Here is an 18137-nt window from a genome sequence, read left to right as displayed (position 1 = left end):
ATTGTGTAGTGTGGGAACCTCTCTGGCTTCCCACAGGCAGCAGCTCTTCAGGAACTGCTCCCACACGGCTCCGTACCACGGGGTCCATCCCCCAGGAGCAAACTGCTCCAGCACGGGCCCCCACGGGCGGCAGCTCCCCCCAGACCCCCTGCTCCTGCGTGGGCTCCTCTCCACGGGCTGCAGCTCCGGCCCGGGGCCTGCTCCTGCGGGGGCTCTCCATGGGCCGCAGCCTCCTCCAGGCCACATCCACCTGCTCCACCGGGGGCTCCTCCACGGGCTGCAGCGTGGAGATCTGCTCCGTGTGGGACCCGTGGGTGCAGGGGGACAGCCTGCTCCACCAGGGGCCTCTCCACAGGCCGCAGGGGAACTGCTGCTGCCTGCCGGGAGCACCTCCTGCCCTCCTGCTGCACTCACCTTGGGGGCTGCAGGTATGTTTCCCTCTCATTTTTCACTTTCTTCTCTTACAGTTGCTGTGCAACATTTTCTACCCTTTCTTCTAAGTGCTCTCTCAGAAGCAGCACTAGTTGTTGTTCATTGGCTCGGGTTTGTCCAGCAGTGGGTTCCTTCTGGAGGCAGCTAGACACCAATGTGGGGCAGCTTGTAGTCGTTTCTCACAGAAGCCACCCTTGTTGCCTCCTCACCACGAACACATTGCCACCCAAGCCTAGTGCAACTTACATTAATTCAAATGTTCAGATTTACTTCATTGACTAGTGGAGTACATCCTGTTTAAACACAGCAAGAGCATCAGACAGGTTCCACATTTTCATGTCTTATTATACTATTTGCATGTGAAAATTCATAGTAGTTGTGCATATCATACAGTTAGAGACATACTGTGGATCTCTGGGGACATCATCTAGGGCCTGTTTTTGCTATTTATTTTTTTTGTATGTGTGAAAGATGTAATCAGTATGGTTCTGAAGTCGGTATTGTAAGGTGCCATGTATATTTCACACTGCTGTGTGCTGAAATGTGGAAGTCCTTTGCACACATAGCCAAGAAATTCTGTTCTCTGATAGCAGAACATGGTGTCACTTTCAGCCATCCAGAAGGTCCCCTACACGGCAGAGTAAAAGCTGGTGTTTTGTATTGTAATGAAGTATTTCACTGTAATGACTTTTCAGTAGATTTTATGTATTGAAATGTAGAATTAGCTGCAGAGATTAGAATATCTACTAAACTGTCAGGAACGCATTGTAGAAAATCTTCTACATGCAAGTTGTATATCATACTAGACTTCAAGACATTCTGTAAATTGAGGTTGCACGGTTTAAGCTTGTGAATAAACATGTTTATTTTGTTTATGATTTTACAACATATTTAAAAATATAATTCCATATACAAGTCTATTCAACAGAAATATGCTATAGTGCAATTTCTGCACAACTTGAAAATCTGATTACATAGTTTATATAGGATAGGACAGTTAATTGCTGTTTTAAAACCTAAAACCAATATTTATCACAATTCTAATCTTTATCTTTTTTTTTAATTGTTATTATTTTTAAGTTTTAAGGACATTTTATATTTTGTGTCAACATGACATACATGCACAATCCTCCTTAGACAAACCTATATGGATTTGAAAGGCAGCTAAAAGATTTTGTGCAAAGAACTCTGATATATTCATAAAAATAGAGGCTACTTTAAAATAAAATGAACTCCACTTGAGACTTTGATTTCTGGAGCATGTAAATATCTTGAAAATCTTACAGCAGCGTTCCTCAAAATTTTAAGTCTGTTCTTTGCTTTTTGTAACTAAAACTGCATTTTATATCCACATATAAAGAAAATAGCTCTTTATAGCCTGTCTCCGGCTGTATAGCCTAAATGTAGACACAGCCTTTACATTACCAGTTGCATGCAAGAGTGTTCTTTCCTATGCACTGAAACAATTTCATAAAGTAAAAAAAAATTGACGTCAGTCCCAGTGTGTGTGTGTGTGTTTGGTTCATTTATGTATTTATCTATTTACTGGATCAATTCTCAAGACAGATAATCCTGCATTTTCAGTTTACATACTATATTTTTTATCAGCATCATCATCATCATCATATAATTACTTGCTGAGAAAGATTGTTCTATTTTGAGTGTCAGGGGTCACGTTGTCCAGAAGTGTGATAAACCTATGCAGACTCTGTAGCAGACCAGAAGCATGGCTGGGAGCAGAACTCATCATTCAAATGAATGCATTAGAAAGCAGAAACTGTGTGAAGGCCATAATCATACCAGAGTTCATATGGATCAGTAAAAATTAAGTGCAGTGAATCAATAATGTGATGCTATAGCAATTAAGATGTTATATGGAACTTTATGGACAGGAGGAAAGAATTAACTTATTATTTATGCTGACTTTGCATTATTTATGATACAAACACTTTTTTTTTTTTTTTGTGTGTGCTGCAAAAGGCACAAAAGAAGAGTGAAATAGAATAGCTCTTCCATTGGGAGTATATTAGCATATGCTATCCTTTTTTTTGTTTGTTTTTCCTCTGAAGCTCAGGAGATTTCTTTCAGACCTGTGATGTCTATAAGGTGCTAAGGAGTTAGGGGATGTAGCCTATGTAAGGGTGCTGCTGACGTGGATAAGTTTGAGTATCTAATGAGTCCTGCCAGGAAGTTCAGGGCTAAACTATGTCTGTTACCTGAAATGTCTATCAAGTTGATCACTGGGTGATCCTTGTGCATAACAAGCGGTCTCAAGGTTCTCTAAACTGAACATTTATTACATAGTTTACCAAAAAGGAGCAACTAGTCTATTTTTGTTGCATGCATTATGTTTCAATTAAAAGGATGAACATGTCTGTCAGTCATAAATTACTTTTTTTCTGACAGACCTGAGGAAAAAAAATGTGTATTTTACCCTAAACAGTAGGCAAGTCTTTTATTTTTTCTTTTTCTCTTTTTCCAAAGTAAATTTTATGGGATAATCAGTATCATAATAATTAAGAAATCATTGTCTGATAACCATCATTAAATACTTTCATGATAATATCTGAGATAGCTTTAGGGTATAATTTAGTCAGTAATGTTATTAAGCTAATGTAGGAAATAAACAGCCCAAAGAGGATGCTTTCCAGCTGAACAGAACCATTTTTATGTTTACATGTCTTTGAAGTTTTTCTGTCTTTGTTGCATTCCTGAATAATTTTTTTTCATAATTTTAACTTTTATTTATAGGTATTGTTCTTCTCCAAGGTGTGATGAAGTAGGAAAGAAGGTAGGTGAATTGAAATAAACAGTTATGTCTCTGACATCAGCTGAAAGGAAATACACAGACATTCAAAATAAGATGATTTGGAAAGAAAAATAATTTATTAATCTTTATTGGTTTTACCCAGGAGGCTAGCACCTAAGATTACTTGCTTTCCTTTCTAAAGAAAGGAATCCCTCCTCCCTCCCCTAGTGCTTTTGGTAGTTTTGCTAAATACAAGGTTTATTTATGAAATAGATGTGCAGATACTTTTACCAAACTCTGTCAAGGAGGAAATACTTTAAATAATGTATTTTAAGGATCATTTCTTATTAACAGAATTTGTTTTCCCAAAGGATTCTTTGGTATTAAATGTATTTTCTTTATCTCATAGAAATGGTTAATAGCATTTCATTAAAAATAATTCAGGCAGATTCCATGAGAAACTCTTATGAAATCTACATTTATTAATGCGGTTAATCCAATTGTCCTTCAAGTTACACCATAGTTAAAGGGGTGGATTTTGATCCATAAATGAACAACTCGTGGCATGACTTGACAGTGTTACCGACATATTTCAAAACTATAGATAAGGATTAAACTATTGTGTATAGCTGAATACACTCACTCCTGTCACATGATGCTGGGGGTGTGTTGCGGGTTATAGAGCTTATTTGATCCTTTGATTGCAGCTAAGAGTGAAGTCATCAAAGGGCTGCTGGAGCAGCCTTTGTATGCTTTTAACAAAGCATACTCCTCTCCCTTTAGTAAAGCAGTCAATAGCAACTCCAAGAAAGATAACATTTCATGTGCTCTGTCTGTGAAAGATTGAACTCTCCATAAGGAGTTCAGTAGTGCATGTCAGGGGAACTAGGGCAACATGGCAACTTTCAGTGAGCTCCTCTCCCCACTCCCTATAGATAAACATCCCCAAAGCCATTCCCTAACATTAAAAGAAGGGGCCAGAAGACTCTGGTTTTGGAAGTAGTGCCAAGATCCATTTTTCATAAAATTTGAATGCATTTTGGGAGACCACACAGACTTTAAATGAAAATAATAATTTTCTTTAGAATTGGTTACTTTTTATTGATGATCTCAAAAGACAGTGGTGAATTTTCAATAAAATGTTTGTCTTAAATATGTATTTACTCCAGAAGGCTAAATACTTCTCAAATTGCCCTTAGAGTAATGCTTTATGACTTACATGTTTTGGGGAAATCACAACCACGTCTTCCTTTTTTCAGTCTTGTAAGGCTTTTTTTTTTTTTTCTTCTCAGAAATGTTGTATTCTACTGAATACCTCACTTGCTTACCATAAGTATCAGCATTACGGAAAGAAACTTCCTGACTTATAAATGTTGGGCTTGACTAATGAATGAGGGTTAAAGTTAAGCTAATGGGATTGGTGGTCTACAGTGCTATTTTTTTTTTTTCAAGGTTCTCTGTGTGTGTGTATTTGGGGGGGGGGAGGGGGGATTGCAAACACAAAAAAATCAACATAAAAACAAAAAGAATCAAACAAAAAAACACAACATAAATGCTTTTCACAGTTTACATTGTTATTGGATTGCAAAATTATAAATATACATAAAGTTGACTAAGTAGGTTTCCATGAGTATTGTGCTTTTAAGAACTACTGAAATTAACTTACCTAGATCATATGCAGTTTAAAACCTTTTAAGACATTTATATAGACCTTGTTATACATTTACGTGATGTGTTTCCTTTTTGTATGTCTATGTTCAATAAAGAAATTTCCTTACAGAATTGAGATTGTTTAGCCATATTCTTTAACATATATAAATATGCATTTTTAAAAGTAAAACCAACAGCACAATCCTTGATCTACTGACCTTTAAAAACTACAAACTAAATAATTTCATGTTTAACTCTTAAGGATATTTTGTTAAAATCACAACTGAGTGATTGGAAGTGGGATCTTACTCCTGTATGAGCATAAAACAGTGATTAAAGTTCTTGTTAGTTTCTTGTAAGGAGCAGCATACCTTATTCATAAAAGTCAAAAGAACCTGAAACTTCAGTCCATTTGAAAGTCAGTGTGCATGTACATGGTGATGCCAAGGTATCAGTGAACTATCATAGTTCTGTAAGTCATTTTGTATTTTTGTTAACTCTAACATTTTATCTTCAAGTGTTCAGAATTAATTGGTATTAAAATGGATGTGGCATCTGTACACTTTGACTATTAGTCATTTAATAAGTTTATGGTTATTAGAGGAAAAAAAGGAGATAATACTTAATTACTTTTTCCCCGTCCTCTTAGTAGTCTTCATGAAAATAAATTAGGTCTTTAAAGAATGTGTTTTCAACAAGCTGTGTGGCTCTCCAATTACAAGTAGGGCATACGAAGTTTTAATTAGAAAAGCCAAACAGTGGAAGTCATAACAGGTTAAAAGTCTTAGAGCATTTTCTTATTTTAAAATTTTGTTAAGTTACTTTAAGGTTTGAGTTCATTGTTCTTGCTTTAAATACTTCAATTTATTTGAATGCTTTGTTTTTGTAAGAGTAGTAATAATCAGCAATGATTGAGAATGTATTTTACGTATATTTCTATTTTACTGTTTTATTTTACTGTTGGGTTTAAAAGTTTATGGCACTCAATTGTTTTAAGGAAAATGTCTTTTCACCAAAAGGGCAGGAAAACATTGGAACAGGTTGTCCAGAGATGTAGGGTCACATCCATGCTCAGAGGTTTCCAGAATCCAACTGGAGAACACCTGACGCAACCTGATCTGGTCTCAGACTTGGCCTTGCTCTGATCAGGAAGTTGGACAAGAGTCTTCCTGAGGTTCCTTCCAGCCCGAATGAGCTGAGTTTATAGTCTTGATGCTGAAGTCCCGGACTCAGTTGAAACAACAGATTTCCACCATTAATCACTTGTTACAGTCTTCAAGGAGACCTCGTTGGCCTGCTTGTGCTCTGTTGTTGGGTGCTCCCAGGGGTGCTCCTGGAGCCAGAGATGGTCCATGCTGCTTGCTGACTCCAAAAATATTTTTTCTGACTACAGAAGAGTATTTTGATTTAGCAACAATGTCTTTTCTGTGGAAAAGTTCTTAAAGTTATCCATTCTGGCAATGCCTTGCATATTGACATAATGTTTAAAAAGTGTTTTGGGGAAGTTTTGCTTATTTATTCAGACAAATAATTGTTACCCTCATCAAAATTACACTAGCTGAATAAGTTGACATAGGCAGTAAAATGCATTGTAAAAGTAATTAATGAAACTAATTTGTTTTCTGTTTATTGTAAATGCTCCTTGACTGCTTTCAGGAAGGTCTGTAAGATTTTCCAAAGCAACACTTAGCAGTTTTCTGCAGAAGAAGAATCAGAACTGTAAAAGAAAAATTTGCAACACATGGGGAGAGTGATGAGAAAGGAAGAAGGAAGAGTTAACATTTTAGTAAAACAGGAATTTAATAAAGCAGCTACTGCCTGAAAAATAACATTGCTTCATTTTTGTAAATCTGTTAGCCATCACTATGCTAAGATCTTCCACTAGAACTAGTACAAGTATTACTCATCTTAAATGAAATGAAATAAAATTACGAGACTAAGGCATCGTTAAAAAGAGAACAGAGGCTATTGCTTTGCTGTATGTTGCTATAGCTCAGTCTATAATCAAATAGGGTTTCAAATTAGATATATTAAGACACTACTTGTATTTGTTAAATATCAATAAATCCTTGAATAAGCAGTGCTGAACTCAATAAGGAGCAACACTGAATCTAACGCACTGTAATTAACTCCAAATTATAAACAAAATCTATACTAGATTAGGAGAATAAATATTTATGAGTATGTTAAACACTAACATTTGAAATAATGCAGATATGAAGTTTAGGCTTTTGAAATGATTATTACTCCTACATGCAACTGGATTCTAGTGGAAATTCTGTGCCAAAAAAATAAATGGCAAAAGCTTGATTTTGAGAGTCTTAATGATTTTAATTGAAATCACCAGGAATGTAAAGTATTGTGTCAACAGGCAGTTGAATTATTTAATTCAAGTGTACAAACATTGTTCACCACCTCATTTCAGCATCATTTTAAGTATGTTTATTTTTGTTAGACACTAATCCCTCTCCCCTCTTCCTCCACCACCTTTTTTTTTTTTTTTTTCTTTTTTCTCTATTTATAGGAGAATGCCTTGGGTAATAGTAATAACAAAAGTGAAGATATAGTGCTGAAGTCTGGTCATATTAGTGTGAAGAAAAAGTAATTATCAACTGCTGAAGAGATTGCATAATTGTTCCCTGTGCCCAGTACTGGAAAAGGGTAGTCAGTAATGATGAAAGGTAACACGTAGACCTTGTGTTTATTTAACTACGGAAAGGAAAACAAAAGAAAACAAACAAAAATCAGACCTTCTCTGTGATGATGTTTTTATAACACTGTATAAGAACATTTGAAGTTCCTAAGTAAAGTGTGGTCATCTTTCATGTTAACATAATGACTATTAGTAAGAATTAATGAAGACTGGTGTCCTGCAGATATTTCTCAAGACTGATTTATTTTAGTAACTAAAAAAGTGCAGGCTGTGATCAAAGCTTTTTTTCATTGTTTAGTCACTTACAAGATCTTGCCTCTCCTGCCCACAGCACAGAGCAGATATTATACTTTATTGATCATCTGAGTTTATGCTGCTGCGAAGTGGGATTTTTAAACTTTGTTTTCTACCTGGCCAGGGTAATTGGTTGTTTGTGATAACTTGTCCTTGAGGATTTCGAAATTATTAAAGAGGGGAAAACAATAAAAACAATACAAACAGTGGGATCTGGTGCATCTAGGTTAGGCACTTAAGTGCAGCTGCATAATAAGTTCCCTCTTAAGAAGTCCTCCTGAAATAAAGATACCAGTTATTGCAACAGGCAATGGATATGAAAGGCAAAAAAGGCAGGCACTTTTTTCCTTCACTGGGTTACCAAAGTGCATCTAATATATACATATATATATATATATATATATAAAAGATGCATATATATATATATATTTATGAAGTATGGTGCCTCTAGTTTCTCTTACAGGTCAGAAAATAGAGAAAAATAGCATACGTGGAAAGTGAAGCTTTTTGGTCTGTGAGTGTAACAGGAAATCCTGACCAGCCCAGAAAAACATGTTTTATATCACTGGCTGTTATTTTTTGCCCAGCCATCACTGCCAGTTATTTTTTGCCTAGCCATTTTCTGTTTTTCTGTCTTATGCATCTTCTCTAACAAGATAACATACACAGAAAGAAGCATTTTGAGACATTTCAACACATTGTTGCCTTTAACATTCTCATCATCATAATACATCAGCAGCAAAAGGAAGACTAAGGAAAACGTGGGTGCACTGCTAAATGAGGTGGGTGCCTTGGTGATGGTGGATATAGAGAGGGCAGAGTTCCTGAATGCCTTCTTTGCTTCAGTCTTCACTGCTAAAGCTAGCCTCCACGCACAACCGAGCCCAGAAACAAGAGAGAAAACCTGGAGAGAGGAAGGCTTTCTCCTGGTTGAAGAGAATTGGCTTACAGGTTATTTAGGTAAGCTTAACAACCACAAATCTATGGGCCCTGAAAAGAAGTATCCGAGGGTGCTGAGGGAACTGACAGGCATTATTACTAAGCCTCTTTATCATCTTCAAAAGTTCTTGGAGAACAGGAGAGGTGCCTGAGGACTCGAAGAAAGCCAACATTACTCCAGGCCAGTCAGCCTCACCTTCATCCTTGGAAAGTTGATGGAGAAGGTCATCCTTGAGGCCATCTCTAAACATGCGGAGGAAAAGAAGGCAATCAGGAGTAGTTAACGTGGATTCATCAAGAGAAGTCATCTTTAACCACCCTGATAGCCTTCTACGATGAGATGACTGGCTGGCTGGATGAGGGGAGAGCAGTGGATGTTGTCTACCTTGACTTCAGCAAGACTTTCAACTCCCATAATATCCTCCTGGGCAAGCTCCAGAAGTGTGGGATTATGAGCGGACAGTGGGGTGGATCGAGATCTGTTTAGATGGCAGAGTTTAGAGGGTTGTGCTCTATGGTGCAGTCCAGTTGGAGGCCTGTGACTAGTGGTGTCCCCCAGGTGTCAGTACTGAGTCCAGTGCTCTTCATCTTATTCATCAATGACTTGGATGAAGAGACAGAGTGCACCCTCAGCAAGTTCACAGATGATACAATGCTTAGTGGAGTCGCTGACACACTAGAGGCCTGTGCGGCCGTTCAGAGGGACCTGGACAGGCTGGAGAGTTGGGCGGAGAGGAACCTCATGAGGTTCAACAAGGGCAAGTGCAGGGTCCCGCACCTGGGGAGGAACACCAGCCACCAGTACAGTCTAGGGGCTGACCTGGTAGAGAGCAGCTCTGTGGAGAGGGACGTGGGGTCATGGTTGACAACAAGTTAACCATGAGCCATCAGTGTGCCCTTGTGGCCAAGAAGGACAAGGGGATCCTAGCCTGCATTAAGAGGAGTGTGGACAGCAGATTGACAGAGGTGATCCTTCCCCTCTACTCAGTTCTGGTGAGGCCACAGCTGGAGTACTGTGTGCAGTTCTGGGCTCCCTAGTACAAGAGGGACATAGAACTTCTAGAGAGGGTCCAGCGTAGAGCCACGAAGACAATTAAGGGATTGGAGCATCTGTCTTATGAGGAAAGTCTAAGCAAGCTGGGCCTGTTTACCCTAGAGAAGAAGAGATTGAGAGGGGATCTTATCAACCTCTGTAAATATCTGAGGGGACAATTTAAGGAGAATGCAGTCAAACTCTTCTCAGTGCTGGCCATTGATAGGACAAGGGGTAATGGTATGTTTCATTTATTTATTTATTTATTTATTTATTCACTATTACATTGCTTTAGTTGCAGGATTTAAGCACGTGATAAGTTTTCCAAAAATCTAGAGACTGATGATTGCTAGCTACACTTTCTCAGGCACCAGCTCCCACCTTAAAATTAAGGTAAGCACTACATCAAGTTATCTTTTTTTGGGAAAAGCAGAGTTATAAATACAAAATGTGATTATTGTTTCTTTGCCTGTTCAGTATAAGAGTTCCAAGCATGTTTGGCATTGGATTTGATCCTGCAATTTGATCTTCTCCTAGCCTACCAGCTTTCATTCATGATATTGCAGAGAAACACTCATTTTTAATTTGTAGATCTAAAGTTTTCAAGATGGGGAGACTCAAAGCATCCTTCAGAACTTTTAGATACTCTGGAAACTTGAGTAGACTCAGAATCTTTTGTGTTTAAACTGAGTGAAGGCTCTGTGGCCTCCACTTCTGGGCCCAAGGAAAAGCAAGGTGACCTGAGTGTGTCGGTCTTTTTTCAATGTATGTCATTCACAGGTGCATGGTGTGGAGGAGAAATAAACAACTTAAGTGGTAAAACAGCTTAAGTGGTAAAGGGAAAGAAGTGCCTGAAGGTGGATGCAGGTTAGCCTACCTTACGTATTTATTAACAACTTTAAGTCTTTAAAACAAACAAAAAAACATTATTTGACATAAAGTTGTGAGAACTTGTACTTCTTTGATTTTATACATACAACTTATACCAATTAATGCAGTAATAATTATCTTAAGTACTCAAGACAGAAGTAGTATTCATTTTATTGTTGTTTAGTGTTAGTAGATGATGTTAAATGGATAGGACAATAGTATAAATAATTCAAGTGAAGCATTTCTGTTAATTCTTTTTTTTTTGATAAACGTGAAATAAAATTATGCTTAGAACATGCAAGTGATTAATCTTCCTCTTTTTTCTTTATGATAGAAGAGTGTGGTCAGCCTGCCTCAGCATCAGGTAAAATGAGGTAAAGCTGCTTGTGAAATAATCACCCTCTTTCTCAGATCTTTTTGCTGTGATCAGCAACATAAGAACATGTAATAACTCTTCATTTGGAGTCTTGTGTAAGAGGTGCATTTGCTGTTGCTGTCACAAAGTCTTAACAACATGAATACAATACAATTAATGTATTCCTGAAGAGCATATGTATATATGGACATGTGTATATATATATATATAAAATTCATCTGTTGAATAATAATGGCTTTCTTGTTGAGAAATGATTGCTGTTTGTCATCATTCTTTTTTTCTGATTAAAATGAGCATGATTTGAATATTCATGATACTCGTTTGAGAAATTACACCTAAAAACATGCTGCTCTATATTGTTATAAATTATCTTTATTAATTGCTGCAAGGTAATTATAATTGATATAAGTAGAAACTATCTCATACATTCTTTAGCTGCTATAATGGAAGAAATATATATATATTTAAAAACATAATTAAACAGGAGTAAAATAAATTAACGACAATAATTCAGATATTTTAGCTGGCTCTGCTATTGCCTTGTATTTTGAAAACCTCAAAAATCTCAAAAGTAATTTGTTAGACATTTGACAGAATCCTTTCCGGAAGCGAGAACTCTTCTACTGCATCTGGTATTAGACTGCTTTGATTAAGGTAATTTGCAGTTGAATGGAATTAGATTACCCGTAACGTTGATAATTTATTTCTTGCAGTAATAAGATGACTCCTGCTTGCCCTTACTTCTCAATCTATAGTGCTCTGACACCTGTTGCTGTCTTTACTCATTCAGTCGTCAGACTGACCTTAGTAAAAATTAATCTGTTCCTTGTGAATTGGAAATACAATTTGGAAAGAAGACTCCTGTACTTATATTCTAAATGGAGCTGTAAGTTGTCATGCTATTTACAGAAGTCTTGTAAAGTGGACGGCACTCATTATGTTATCAAGAAAATTATGTACTTGAAGTATTTTTTTTTTTCTAAAATAAATAGAGAAGTGATAAAAAATATTTTAGAGAAATAGAAAAATGCTGCAATGCTATGGTGGAGGTGAGCAAATGTTTGAGAAAATTCTTCTTTGTCTACCATGCCTTGGTAAATAAGATTTTCTGTTATATTTTGTTTACAATATATTACGTTTCAGTAGTGTCTCAAATTGTAACATCTCTGCAGTCTCCATATTTCCATCCATCATCTCCGAAAGATGGCTTCAGGTCTGATCTCTTTAGCAGTGTTATGCTATAGTCAGGCTAAAGGCTGTTGCTTTGAGATGGGGAGATGAAAAGAAAAGTATATAAAAAAAGTGTTACATAATCAAATATAAATGAACAGATGTCACCTGTCCAGTGAGGGTTTGATTTCATTTTAATTTGCAGAGGGTTGAAATCAAGTCTCCTTGTTCACTCAGTGTTCCTTGTCAAATATATGGGGTCCCACTGCCAGGGGTTTTTGTTTACTTCTCTCAACACTCTTCTGTGGTACGTACAGTGTTATATATATGGATGTTATACCAAAAGCCTCCAGAACAGAAACTAATCAGACTAAAGCAATCACTTTGTCCATCCTGATTACTAATACTTTATGTACAGCAGGATAGCTTCAATGGGAATATATTCAGAACACCACTGTCCCATTTTCAGACAGTAAAAGAAGAGGTGAGGACTTAGTTCAAGCCTCTTTCCTGACATGGACAGAGTAAGTTTTTAAACTGTTGCTTTCCTAATGACCGTTCTACTGCTTGAGTTATGACTGAAAACTGATGATACTAACATGGTTGTTTTGTGCATGTCACTTTCCTATTTTGAGTTTTAAATGCCCTAAAAACACATTACATGAGAAAGAATTTTTACACAGAAAAAAAAATACGTTTATTTTGGTAATGACAACAACAATAAAATCCTTCTTTCAATATACCTTTTGTTTTTGTATTTTCAATATAGCATTTTTATGTCATATACTACTAGTTCTCATATTATAATGTAGTATTTTTCACTGTCATCAAGCAGTCATTTAGACTACAGTTTTACAATTGTAGAAATCTTGGGTTTTGAATAGAAAAAAAAAAAAGGTATCTTTAACTGAAATTATATTCTGAAGTTGTCATGTACCTTTCACAGAAAACATCTACTCAAGAGAGGAAGACAGTTAGAGGAAGATCTGCTTGCTGAAAGGAACCTGGCACCTGATTTCTTTTGAAAAGAGAAGGGTGTCCTCAAGCTGTGTACTGTTTTTGGACTGGACTTTCAAATGCAATGGCCATCACACGTATCAGCAGATCAGACTAACATTAAATTTAGCAGTGGCTAGTTAGAAAGAGCTTTTGATCATTTGTATTTGGTATTTCTTGCAGGATATAATACAAATTGTGATTTGGGGAATGCACTGGTGTGGAAAAATATATTTTCTTTTTATGTCTTTTAAGACATTCTTTATGATAATTTATTGAACAAGTTTTGAAAAAGTATAGTTAAAATAATCATCAAAATTATATTTTCATTGTTATACTTACCAAAAATTTTCTCACACTTTTCTCTGTGTGTATGTGTGCTCTAAATACTTTGGAAAGTACTCTGCTAACCATGGGAAATCTTACTAAATTCATTTATGAAAATTAGCTTTTCATTCTCATGTTATAAGAAATGATGGAACAGAAGCACTGGACGTTTTGTCAGACTTTCAAATGAAAGAGATGAACCCTTAAAAACCACATGACGTAGGTCTGCTTGACAGCAGGCTCAGCACAAGTCAGCCATATGCCTTTGCAACCAAGAAGGCCAACCATGTTTTGGGATGCATTAAACACAGCATAACCAGCCAGGCAAAAGAGGTGATTCTCTCACCCTGTTAAACATTGGTGCAGGTTCACCTGGAGCACTGTGTGCAGCTGTGGGCTCCCCAACATACAGCAGGTGTTAAGGCCCCTGAAGCACCCAGAGGAGGGCAGCAAGCCCGGCCCAAGGGCCGGACGGCCGTGCTGTGAGGAGAGGCTGAGGACACTGGGGCTGCCCAGCCTGGAGAAGAGGAGGCCCAGAGGCGGCCTCACTGCTCCCGGCAGCTCCCTGAGGAGGGAAGCGCAGAGGCAGGTGCCGGCCCCTGCTCCCTGGGAGCTGCTGGCAGGGCACACGGGAACGGCACAGAGCTGCGCCAGGGGAGGGCCCGGCTGGGCATCGGGAAGCATTTCTGTACCCTGAGGGTGGCCAGACACCGCAACAGGCTTCCTAGCGAGGTGCTGGGTGCCCCGAGCCTGTCGGTGTCCAAGGGGCATTTGGACAATGCCCTCAGTACTGTGCTTTGACTTCTGGTCAGCCCTGAACTGGTCAGGCAGATGGACTGGATGATCTCTGAAGGTCCCTTCCAGCTGAACTATTGTAATATTAATTCCAGGGCTGGAGAGGCAACATTTTCACATAACTGTTTTCTGTTGATCAAATCACAGTTGCTTTCAAACAAGGATAACCATCATCAGAAAACAAAACAAAACAGCAACAACAAATAGTTTGCTATAGAGCATTACATATAGACTCAAGACTGGACTACAGGTTGCCTGTATTGCAAAAATAAAATTCCGAAATTAAAAAATCAGTCTTTATGTCTGGAACCTTGTTGATTCAGAACAGATGTATAATCTTAAGTATGCAAATCTATATTTTATACCATGTCCTGAGTTTATCTTTTAACTTCTCTTATCCTTTGTAGGCACAGCAAAATAATTGTATGGCGAGCTCTTTCTCCTGCCCTTCAAGAAAGATGAAGAAAAGGCTCTCAGTACATCCCTCTTCCTTAACATATGCTGTTAAAATGACAGCACTTGACTCAGTATGCTAGATCATTCTTCCTTACTTGAGGGTGACTTGTGTACAATTTAATATTATGAAGAGATACTTCACCTAATTGGAAATGAGCTAGCTAGGGAGCCAGAAGCAGCACAGTTCTACATTCACAGCAGTGTCTGTGTACTAATTAGCTATCATGAAAAAATAATCATTTTCAGATTTCAGTTTAAGCACTAACCCAGTAGTGACTTCAGGCTACAATTTAGTGATGCTACAGGTTAAACTATTTTTAAAGGTAAAATTTAAAAAGTAGATTTTAAAACTGTCAAAACCAAATCTAAACCTTTAGTTCTGAAATGCCACTATTTTTGCATAATTACAGGTTAGTATTAAAGCACTAATAAGTGAAGTTAAGACACAGCATTTCTTTCAAGTTTACTTCTGTCATCCATTTTCTTTTTCTTACGTTACTTAAAATATTAATTTCTGTTCCTCCGTAATGGTCAAACATTAGCTTCTAAGATCCTACCAACTTTCTGATTTGAACTCCAAGTTGAAGTAGTTATCTGTACACCATTAATATATATTTGGAGAGAAATAACATTGGTAGTTGCTTTTTAGATGTGTGGCTGAAGCCAGCACTTCCTTGCAGCTGTTGTTATGTAGCTTCTTACTGATGTAGAAGGAGTTGTGCTGCTTAGAGGTACTGGGAACAAGTGGATAAAGCAGGGCACATCGGCTGTTTGGTTCTAGGTCTTTATAGGATTTTCATGTGTGTTTACAAAGCAGTATTTTATGGGAGAAGAGGGAAGAGGCCAGCATTGAGTTTGTAAAGGGTGTTTGTAAAGTTGACACAAGCTGTAGTACAGAAGCTGTCCATAACTTAAATGTCAGGAGTACACCAGAACTGCTTTGCATGGTGTTGCTTACTTTGGAATACTTGGCCCAGTAATGAGGTTAGATTAGAGGGTCCTCCTGTGAACACACCCAACCAGCACAGCTGTGTGTGCCATAGTTACTTTCACTTAACCTAGCTTAATTTGTCAGAAGGAGGCATCTTAGATTTATGGAGAAGTAAAAGTATATTCTCAGAGTACACGTTCACTGGGCAAAGAATTGACTCTGTATAAAACAGCAACTGAAGTATGAATACAATAAAATAAGTGCCTATATTGGTAAGAATAACTGTGTGACACTTTACCATTATGTTGGGATTAAGGTCACTGCTATCAGTCAAAAACAAACCAACAAACAAACAAAACCTCCAACTGAAATATCCTAATTTTTGTTTCATATTGGAAACAAAGGGACCTTAATTTAAGGGACCTTAAAGATCATCTAATTCCAACCTCTCTGTCATGAGCAGGGACACCTACCAGTAGACCAGGTTGCTCAAAGCCCCATCCAACCTGGCTTTGAACATTTCCAGGGACAGGGCATCCACAACATCTTTGGGCAATTCGGTTCTTTGCCTCACTACCCTTAGAGTAATGAGTTTCTTCCAAATACTTAACCTAAATCTAAATCTACCCATTTTTAGTTTAAAGCCATTACTCCTTGCCCTATCACTACACCCCCTGACACAGAGTCCTTCCTCAGCTTTCCTGCAGCCCCCTTTAGGCACTGGCAGGCCGCTGTAAGGTGTGCCTGGAGCCTTCTCTTCTCCACGCTGAACAACCCCAACTCACTCAGACTGTCTTCAAAAAGAGAGGTGCTCCAGCCCTCTGATCATCTGTATGGCCTCCTCTGGGCCCCCTCTAACAGGTCCCTGTCCTTGTGCTGGGGGCCCCAGAGCTGAGCGCAGGGCTCCAGGTGGGGTCTCACGAGAGCAGAGCAGAGGGGGACAATCCCCTCCCTCACCCTGCTGCCCACGCTGCTGTTGGTGCCGCCCAGGGTACAGTTGGCTTTCTGAGCAGCAAGTGTACATTGCCAGCTCATGTTGAACTTCTCCTGAACCCTAGGTCCTTCTCCTCAGAGCTGCTCTCAAACCATTCTCCACCCAGCCCGTATTTGTGCTTGATATATCAGTATTAATTAAAAAAGGAAAATTTAGGATGTTGCTGAAGAACTTATGAATGAAGAAAAGTATTTATCTGTACTATTTAGAAATGGAAACACTTGAAATAAGAATTTTCAAAAGTTAACCAATAGTTAAATTGTAGAGATGAAGCACTTTGTTAAGAGAGAAAGTCTAGAGGAAAAAGGACTGTTGTTCTGGAAAAAAAATAAAATAAATTAAGATAACATAAATAGTTCACAACATAAAAACAGATAGCATCCATTTTCAATATGATGATGGAAAAGAGAGCCAAACTGGTAAATAATGCAAAATTGCTTCTGAGAATTATCAGAACAATGAAAGAAACACTTTCTCAAAATCTTTACTGAAAGTGAGTATTGTTTATGTTTTACTTTTTGCTTTTTACTTAGGGCGGTGAATGAAGTTTTGCTTTTTCCCACAGATGGTGTAGTTTGCATAAAAGCAATGTAGTCATTTTCTATTTTATTTCAGAAAGCCTGTACAGAATTCTCTATTACTTCATTTTAAGCCAAGCTTCCTTTCCCTGTATATTCCTCTGTATATTAAGATTTCCAAAATCTTGAGTTACACAGAAGTTTTTTTTCAAACAAATGTATCTTGCTAAAATTAGATGCTGAGTGTCACTGTGGTTTTTTGCTAATTCAAACACTTTCATGCCAGACTTTTCAGAAGAAGTCTGAAATATTGCTGGGCTTGCAGAGAACATGTATTAATATCCCACTGAATAGAGTTTAAGGAACATAACTTGATGAGGTACTTCCTTTCCCACCCCAGGTTTCCCTATATGAAAGAAAGAAAGAAAGAAAGAAAGAAAGAAAGAAAGAAGAAAGAAAAGAAAAGAAAGAAAAGAAAGAAAGAAAGAAAGAAAGAAAGAAAGAAAGAAAGAAAGAAAGAAAGAAAGAAAGAAAGAAAGAAAGAAAGAAAGAAAGAAAGAAGAGAAAGAAAGAAGAAAGAAAGAAAAAGAAAGAAAAAGAGAAAGAAGAAAAGAAAGAAAGAAAAGAAAGAAAGAGAAAGAAAGAAAGAAAAAGAAAAAGAAAGAAAGAAAGAAAAAAAGAAAGGAAACTGAATTCTGTATTCATCTAGATCATAAGAAAAGCTGAACTGGATCAGACAAAGGTCTATATAGCAGCAGTATCTAAACTCATAAAAGCAGAATTGCAGTGCTTTGCTGACTGCTGTGTTGACCTCCATTTTACAGTACTTACATTTTAATACTTTGATTACTTTTGATTCTTAAATTGATTCCAAAACTAAATAAGTCTTCAAGAGATACTTCTCTCTTCACTGAAACTGATTTTCATCCTGAAGGAATCCCATATCACTTTGGT

General features: G+C 37.5%; 1 long non-coding RNA gene across 3 annotated transcripts; it reads left to right on the top strand.

The window, feature by feature from the left end:
• The first annotated feature begins 62 nt into the window (after positions 1 to 62).
• Positions 63 to 16199, top strand: LOC106038383 (uncharacterized). 3 transcript variants are annotated; one of them, XR_010827686.1, is made up of 10 exons: positions 63 to 428; positions 3184 to 3223; positions 7356 to 7512; positions 8230 to 8560; positions 10046 to 10143; positions 10531 to 10617; positions 10955 to 10994; positions 11580 to 11650; positions 12585 to 12690; positions 13113 to 16199. It is a non-coding gene; the product is annotated as an uncharacterized lncRNA (long non-coding RNA). The 3 variants fall into 3 exon arrangements; XR_010827687.1 differs by having other exon boundaries at positions 8230 to 10143; positions 12588 to 12690; XR_007157391.2 differs by having other exon boundaries at positions 8230 to 10143.
• Positions 16200 to 18137: the final 1938 nt, after the last annotated feature.

Source organism: Anser cygnoides, chromosome Z (assembly GCF_040182565.1).
Source record: "Anser cygnoides isolate HZ-2024a breed goose chromosome Z, Taihu_goose_T2T_genome, whole genome shotgun sequence".
Lineage (NCBI taxonomy): Eukaryota > Metazoa > Chordata > Aves > Anseriformes > Anatidae > Anser > Anser cygnoides.
The sequence above is the reverse complement of the archived record's forward strand: the minus strand, read 5'-3'. Positions and strand labels throughout refer to the sequence as shown.